We start from the raw sequence: 9,195 nt of genomic DNA, 5'->3' as shown, positions 1-9,195 counted from the left end.
TGTTTTTCATGAAAAACACAATTTTAGTGCTAATAAGAATTCATCTTTAATTTTTCTTAACCATCATTAATTACAGTTCCAAATGATAACGAATAAAATATGTAGTATAAATTATTACCATTTTTATTATGTATGTTTCAAATAATTCAAGCATGCTTCATTTCTTTTTTCAATTTAATTATTTTGATTCTCAATGTTAATTGTAGCTAACAAGTGTTAAATGCATTATTTTTTAACAGAAAGGTCGCACGTGAAAAAAGAGAGTCACAAACACCGCTTTTGAACCACAGTCCTTTCTAATTTCTTCCGCACAATGTTATTTATTACTTTAAATATTAATCCTATTTAATTATATTTGACCTAAAGTCTTTTCCCAAACCCTATTATACTTCAAACAATTTTTCTCGGTTAAAGAAATTAACATATTGGAAACAGAAAATTAACCTTTTGAATTCCCACTCTATTCATTCATCAAATTTTTGTTTCACACCAACCCCTACGTTTGGCTAAAAAAAATCACACGATTAACTTTTTTTTGTTTTCCAATCCTAATTTATTTAATAAAATATTAAATAGTTTTATTTTATTTTATCGCAATCCTTTGTCATTGATTAAACTGAACCTGTTAGACAAAAAAAAAAAAAGATTGATCTGATATACTGATATGATATACCAATAGAGGTAGATTTTAGTTGTAGGTGGTAATAATTAATAGTCTTTTTTAATTAGAAGTTTGAAGAAAATGTCATTGGGAATATGTAGTTTTAGGTGATAATAATTAGTCTTCTTTTTTAACATTTGCAATTATTAATATTTTTTAAGAAATAATTGATCTACTATTATAATAACTACTATTATAATAACTACTATCATAATAAGAAAATCGATGTCTACCAAAATTAATTTCATGTCCAAGTTTAAACAAATATTTTAATCCGATTTTCATGCCTTCAATTGTGGTTTTTCATCATTAACTCATATTAGCATCATCAACTCATATTAGCATTAGGGGTGGCAAAACGGGCCGCCCGCCCCGCCCGCCGCCCGCCCCGCCTTATGCCCGCCAAAAAACAAGCGGGGCGGGCATGCCCGCCAAGTAAAATGGGCATAAAATTCATGCCCGCCCCGCCAAGATGGCGGGTTGGCGGGCGGCGGGCTTACCCGCCTATTTTTATTTATATTTTTTTAATAGATTAATAGGCTTTTTTTACCTTTTAATTAAACTTTTCACTTATTTTTTAAAACAATTTTTTATAAAAGCAATTTTTTAACAAATTTACTTAAGAAAATATTACATATATTTATAAATAAATGTATAAAATAAACCATCAAGAATTAAAATTACTAGAATTATCTAAAAAAAAGAGTGAGTTTTGGAGGAGAGGCGGGTTTTGGCGGGCGGCGGGCTTTGGCGGGGCGGGTATGGCGGGCGGCGGGTTTTTGTGGGGCGAACTTTGGCGAGCGGCGGACCTAAAATCCCAACCCAACCCGCCATTTTTTGGCGGATGGCGGGCAGGCCACGCGGGCCATGGCCCGTTTTGCCACCCCTAATTAGCATGCCTTATGTCTTTAATATTTGACAATATCTAAAAACAATCATTATTTCTTTTGCATGCTACAAGTTTTCAAATCAATTCCAATATCTAAAAGTAATCATTACGGTTAATTAATCATAAAAAAGTGAAATTCATATAACTCTTTACCTTCCATACAACATCAACAAATATATAGTACCTTTACATAATTCAAATTCAAATAGAGGAATCAGTATAAAATAATTGTAAATAAACATACAAAAAAGATTTTGTATAGAATTAAAAATTAAAAATTAAACGCATATAACACCTTTCAATACGCATTATTGTATCTTTCCCATTGAAAATAGTTGACATTAATTCTAATTTATATTCATTTCTTTAATATCTATAAAAAAAATATTTGACATTAATTCTAATTTATATTCATTTCATTAAATATATCAAATCTAAAGAAAAAGTTGGTATATAAATCTTTTTCTGTCAAGATTATAAATAAAATTATAAGTTATTTTTTATTTAATAACTTATTTATTTTTGTTATTGGATATGCAATTTGAATTAAATATTTTAGCTGTTTTTATTCCATTACATTAGTATTTTTGATTCGGTATGAGTAGCTAACACAAATATGAGAAATTAACGACATATATGTGATAAGTAACATTAATATTAATAATATACATCTTTTGTACAAATTTTTATTTGGTAAATCAAATTAAATATATATTTAAAGTTAAATCTCATAATGTGTTGCATTGAATTATAATCTGTCATTTCATTATTTTTTGTTTCTTGACTTATATAGATGTTATAATTTTTTTTGCAATTTTTTATTTTGATAATTTAAATTTGCAATTTGAATCATGCTCATAAAAAGGCGGGTAGACATACTAGGGGTGAGAGCCCATAAAAATCGTTGATAATGTGCGTCTGCGAAAAAAAAAGGCGGGTAGACATACTAGGGGTGAGAGCCCATAAAAATTGTTGATAATGATAGTACATAATAACTATATTATCTCAATATTTATTTATTTTTTTAGTTTTATCAAGAACTATATTTTTTCAGACTTAAAATTGTGATCAACAATAATAATTAATTATCTCTAATATTATTTTAATTTTTATCCAACATAAATATCATCATTGAAAACAACTACAAATTGATAAATTAAATTAATATTGATATGATAATCATCATTTTGAAGAAATTATTTCGCTTAATTAATATATATTTTAATATAATTTTTTAACCATAACCATATTATATTTATTTAATATTTATACCGACTTTACGTGACCCGTGCGGGCGCACGGGTCCTTTACTAGTTAAGATCAAAATTCTAATAAGCCCGTGCAACACAGAGGCCATAGAACTAGGAAATTAGGGTAAATGTTGTGACGATTAAGCTTCAGTCTTAGACTTTCTCCTCACTCTCCCTTCACCTATCTCTCGCCGGAAATCGCTCTGCCTTGTCGGAGGCGGCGGAGTTCGGCCAAAATATAGAAAACGACGACAAGATAGCTCGTCTACCCGCGGGCTACCACAATCTCATATCAAATTCGCTCACGGAAGCTTAACCGACATGTTAACTCGAAAGGGGAAAACGAAAACCTAAACGCACAACGGCACAATCATGAAGCGATCAGATGGACACAGAGTTTAAGTCGATATCATTGAGCATCACAGAGCATCATTCAGTAAGAATGAAAGAGAAATACGAAGGGCTCGAGGCTTACCGGTAGTGGCGATTCTTTAAGATGCGAATGTGGAAAGAAAATACCAGAGGTAAATAGCTTCACTTCATGTAATCTTCTCTTACTCTCCTCCTCCTCCTTCTTTTTCTTCTTCTTCTTCTTCTTATCTCGCTTCGTTTTTCTGCTTGAGTGATTATGCTTTTACGTTGTTGCGATTTGTTTGCGTGAGATTAGAGTAGAGTGTTGAGTCTGAGAGAACGTGAAATGATGGAGGCTAAGCTCGATTGAATGGAGCTTCAAGGTTGAAGCTCCTTCAATGGTGAATAGAGCGTGTGGTGATGTTTTGGGAAAGATGAAGGTGCTGGTAAAGTTTCAGAGAGAGTTAATTGGAGAAGATTGAATGATGGAGAAGGGTGAAAAAATGGTTTGAGATGAGAGAGATGAAGAGTGTTGAAAGATTGAAGGGGATAAAGTGGTGGAGAGAGCTTCTGAATTGGAGGGTGATTGAATATATAGAAGTAGGGTGAAAGGAAATCAGTTACAGAGGATGCATCTCAGCCTTTGGATCATTAGGAGTTAGTTAGAGGATTGATGGTGAGATTGTGAGCAGTTAGATTCTTTTAAATGTTATTTACAATCTGTTATGGAGGTTGGTTAGTTGCAAGTTAGTTTGTTGAAATTTGTTATAAGGCAGTTAGGAATGGTTATTGACAAGTTAACCGCTGGTTAATAGTTGAGACTATGTTAGACCGTTAGTTAGGATTCTGTTAGGACGGGTAATAGTAGTTAAAACAGTTAGTATGGTTGAGGGTTGGTTAATTTCCTGTTTAGAAATGTTAGCGAGACTGTCGTGAATTCGGACCCATGTAAATTTGTACTTGTCAAGGCTGTAACGCAGTGCATATACGGCGTTTTGTATGTTGACCCTTTTTTAGTAGATGAACCAGATTGTAATCGGCTTGGTACTGAGCATGACATGATAAATTGATGTGCATTGGATTTTGTTCTGCACAAATGTTCTGCATAACTCTTGTAGCAGGGTATATCTTAGAAAAGCATGTTGAATTCGAGTGCCCGAACTTCATATGCTTGCCTCTGTACTTGAACTGCTTGAATGAACTCTGTATTTATGTATTGATGATGAAATTGGATGTTGGTGATAATTGCTGGAGTTTGTTGAATGCATGTTTTTCTTAGTTCATGAATTGACTTTTGGGGAATGTGGATGTTAGGAACTTTGTGTGTATTTGTTCTCATGGTCTGGTAGCTGGTATGTAAGTATATGTATGTCTTGTTAACTCTTAGCTTGTATGGCCGGATGATTGGTTAGAATGTATCATATCATGGGCTGAGTGTGTATCTATTTGAACTGGCTTTTGAATGGTGCCTTAAATGATGACAGGTATTGTTCATTGTGTGCAGAGCTTATCAACTGCTCAGTTAGGACATGGCTGGACCGAATGCGAAGACATGGTCTTGGATTGTACTACGAAATATAGAGTTGTTTTGGAGATGGTGAGTGATGTAGTTTGAACCGTTAGCGCTAATTCTGAGTATGGTCATTACGGAGTAGCAGGTTTAGTTGAGGTTAATGAAGTTTAAATGGGTAGGTATGAGTTAACCGTGGAACAGAGACTAAGTCAGGTGATTTGAAGTTCCAGATTCTTCAATATTTATTAGTATGTATATGTTTTCTGCTGGCTTTTGTTTGACTGTGACTGGCTGTTGATAATTATGACCTTTTGATGCTTTGAACTTTGAATTTAAATTATGTTGGACTGTGATGAATTAAATGACTTGTTCACATCTCTTTCCATGAATTGTCTTCTAATATATTCGGTCCTTATTCAACTATGCAAGGCTGTTTCGAATGCAAGGAGGCAATGGATGTATTTGAGCGCAGGAATTGATCCGAATGGGACGGTTATGAATTACTAAATCTGGTTTTTCTTTTATGTAGGTGCAGGTTTGAAGTGTAGGAATGGTGCGATGGGGACAAAGTCATGAAGATGAAAAGACCTGAAGATAATAAAATATAGGTCTTAGGATCAGGTCTAGAAATTTGGTTCTTTTATAATGAATTTTGTAAGGAATGGATAGACTTGATGAATGTATGGACTATAAACATGTGCACTGGTTTATGTTGGTTTTTGTTTGACTTAAATATGGCTGATGGTTTTGTATATGGACTGTTTGTATGAGACTTATGTTGTCATTTGAAATAAGTTTGGAACTTAAAATAACGTGAATAATGTTGAACTTGAATGATGTTGCTTTGTGTCTTGTACCTTGAATTGTAAGAAACTCTATATAAATTGAATCTTTCTTCCGAATTAAACAAAAGTCGAGTCTTAATATCACGGCCAAACTCATGTCCTTGAATAATTGGATTCACGGAATTGCTTGAACAAACCTTGAATCATTTAGACTTGATAAAGTTACTTGAATGAATACTTCAAATTCAATTCTAACTCAATAGGACCTTAATTCTTCAAATCATGTTAACTTGTTTGACAAACAACAAACGATTGAAAGAATAATGCTTATATATTTTCAATTCCCTAGCAACAATTTGAAGAATCTTTGAAGATGCATTAGACTTGAAGTATAGAAATAATGAAAATCTTAAGTCCATCCTCCAATTAATGAACTCCAAACAATCTTAAGCAATGAGCCAAGAATCTTATTTTTCCTCGAGATACACACTTGATGTCTTTTTTCTTGGAGATCTTGATGAAGATGCTTATTGTAGCTTGATAATCTTGAATGAAGAGGAGAGCCTCAAAACCAAAGAGAAACCTTTAGTACTAAGATCCTTGATCTCAATGCCAAGTTATTGATTAACAATGCATGATGTGTTAGAAGACCTAATAGAGGTATGTAGATGAAATGCGAAGCTTAAGCCAGATATAAATAGAATTAGGAGGAAAAATTTTGGGGTGCAATACATGGGTACCGTATATCCGTTCGTACTTCAACAGGGGCAACTCCCTTTTCTTTGGTTTATGGTATGGAAGCAGTGCTCCCTGTTGAGGTTGAGATTCCATCATTGAGGGTTTTACTGGAAACCAAGTTATCTGAGGCTAAATGGTGTCAGAGCAGGTTTGATCAATTGAATTTGATAGAAGAAAAGAGAATGACGGCTTTATGCCATGGTCAGTTGTACCAGAAAAGAATGAAGAGAGCTTTTGATAAGAAGGTTCGACCTCGTGTGTTTAGAGAAGGCGACCATGTGTTCAAAAGGATATTGTCTTTCACCTCTGATTCAAGGGGCAAGTGGACTCCTAATTTCGAAGGACCATATGTTGTTAAGAAAGCCTTCTATGGCGGTGCATTAATTCTTGCGACTATGGATGGAGAAGAGCTCCCACGTCCTGTGAATGCTGATGTAGTCAAGAAATACTTCACCTAAAAATAATAAAAGAACAACTCGCTAAGTTGAAAATCCGAAAGGGCGGCTTAGGAAAAAAAGAGCGTCTCGGTGGATTGAAAACCCGAAAGGGCGGCTTAGGAAGGCAAAAGTTAAATACATAAACAGAATAAATTACCCGTGTCATACCCCAAAATTTGCCCTATTGCTATTACATTTTATTAACAGGGACGTAGTACAAATTTTACAAGGGGTGTATATCAAACTAGTGGGCTTGACATCTTAATTGGCAAGCCCATTTTTAACCATTCTCTAAATTGTCCAATTCAAAAGATAGGGGTATACATTAAGTAAAAGTGTGTATTTAATTGGGCTTATTATTCATAAAATATGAGGCCTAATTTCAGGATTCAAAATTATTTTTAAACATGGATTTTATAAACTAGGTTTATTTACAATATTTTGGATTTCTTGTAATTATTTGTTTAAAAATATAATAATTCACTTATAAATTATTTATATCTTTAAATAATAAATATTTTCTTGCCTTTCATATGCTTTCAATTTGATTTTTATTTCAAATAAATAACATAACACAATTGGTAAGGAATAAGTAGATTTTGGGTTGTGTATATTAAATTTATACGATAAATGTTTTTTAACACATTTTTTCCTATTTTCAATTTTTGCATTTAAGTAAAAACATATTGTATTAAAAAGTTAAATCAAATATTTCTTTCTTCATAAAACCAAATCCAATTTTTAAAATAAGTATAATAATTAATATGTATTTTTTTTTTTACCAAAAACATGATGGAACTTTATTATTAAACAAATATTCACTATTTTAAGCTCTACTTTAACGTTGCTCTGATGTTTATATCTATATGCAGGATCCGGATCTATGTTCCAGCTTTCACCACACGCGACCAACCGCTTCCATCGCGTTGCCGCAACGCCTCGATTCAGCATCACAACCACGCCGTCACGATAACACCACCGGCTGCAGCTGCGCCATTGAAGCCGCACGACCGCGACCCGCAAGCGCACTGCAACACCCTCTGATCCAGCTATGCCCGCGAACATCACCAAGTTTGTTTTCTTTTCCGTTTGCCATTTTTAGATGATATGTTGTTTTTTTTTTCTTGCTTGCTTGTTGATTTAGAGATAGACATTGAGATGAATGAAGAATAATAGAGTAATCAAAGATGGATTTGGAGACATAGTTTTATTTCTTCCTTTTGAAATCGTGAATTGATGGAAGTGAAAGGTGAGAATGGGTAATGTTTTATTTTCCATAAAATGCTAGGTTTCTCTCGGTTATTGGTAGTTCTATTGTTTTGAAAAGGTCAATGCATATGAAGCAATGCCCCTATTACTGATACTCTTTGTACTCTTCTTTGTTCTGTTTTTCTTTTCATTTACTTTGTATTCATTTATTTATTGCTAACAACATGAAATTCATATTAGGGTTAAAGATTATTGGGCCTCCAATTCAAATAATTTTTTTTTTTTTAAAAAGGGCATTTAATTTTGTAAAGAATTTTGGTTCACTGATGACAATATGGTGCGCCTACTCCCATGTATGATTGCTATATTATTTTATTTTTTTTAATTTTTTATTTGTTTTAACTTTAAAATTTTATTTCTTAAATTTGGGATAAGTGTGTGGGCTTGTGTTTTGGTCCAAATAATTATTAACACTACTCCATATCTTAAATTAGCACTCCCAGCTTTTAATATGAGTTTTTTTTTATTTAACTAATACAATTATCTATTAGATTTTTATCTATTTGATTAATTTAATTTCAATTACCAAAATACAAAAAATAATCTTTATACATATGCAATCTATTTTCACAATAAAAATTCAACCTTTCGCAAATAATATGATGGGTGAGTTTCAAATTCACCACATCTTCGAATTGGTCGACTCCCGATGTCGCACCAATCAATTATTAAACACGATTAAAATTCATGCGAATTGGTTTATGCCTAGAGTAATAATCAAACGCTACCGCTAAAAATGTGGTAAACAAATTAAGTCGAGTTTCTTCGCCTCGAGCGAATTAATTCTAATACATATAATTCTATTTTTCAATCGACCCCCCGAACTACGAGACTCTGATTTCTCTCATCTTTTGATGGAGATACGTAGGCACACGGTTGCGAAACCAAGGCGAGTCACCTAATAAACAAACCTGAGTCAAATTTCTTCGCCTCGAGCGAATTAATTCTGATAAAGATCAAGATTCTTTATCAAGACTCAATCAACTCACCTACCCTTTAGTCTTAGGATTTTCAATTTTGTTTGATGTTTCTATTATTTTTTTTTTCTGTGGATATTTATACATTTATTTCGTTATTTCTGTTCTATATATATAATTATCATTTTATTATACTTGTTGATGGGATTATACATGTATATGTTATAAACCTTAAGTGTGAGAATTATCATTAAGACCAGAGGAGACTTGCATCGCCTACGAGTCTTAGTGATAATTCCATGAGATCTAGTGACTGTCTTGAACGGTCACCATGTGCTTGCTCCAGCGCGTCACCTGACTTGTAGGACTTGGATTTCTGTCTATA

At 33.0% G+C, this 9,195-nt stretch overlaps 1 long non-coding RNA gene across 2 annotated transcripts; it reads left to right on the top strand.

The window, feature by feature from the left end:
* The first annotated feature begins 2,899 nt into the window (after positions 1 to 2,899).
* On the top strand, positions 2,900 to 6,250 carry LOC131623101 (uncharacterized). Of its 2 annotated transcripts, none has more exons than XR_009290134.1 (3): positions 2,900 to 3,324; positions 4,636 to 4,877; positions 5,194 to 6,250. It is a non-coding gene; the product is annotated as an uncharacterized LOC131623101 (long non-coding RNA). The 2 variants fall into 2 exon arrangements; XR_009290133.1 differs by having other exon boundaries at positions 4,656 to 4,877; positions 5,194 to 6,248.
* Positions 6,251 to 9,195: the final 2,945 nt, after the last annotated feature.

This window comes from Vicia villosa, unplaced genomic scaffold, assembly GCF_029867415.1.
Source record: "Vicia villosa cultivar HV-30 ecotype Madison, WI unplaced genomic scaffold, Vvil1.0 ctg.000052F_1_1, whole genome shotgun sequence".
In the NCBI taxonomy this organism is placed as follows: Eukaryota; Viridiplantae; Streptophyta; class Magnoliopsida; order Fabales; family Fabaceae; genus Vicia; species Vicia villosa.
Note: the sequence above shows the minus strand (reverse complement) of the source record. Positions and strands in the feature narration are given on the sequence as shown.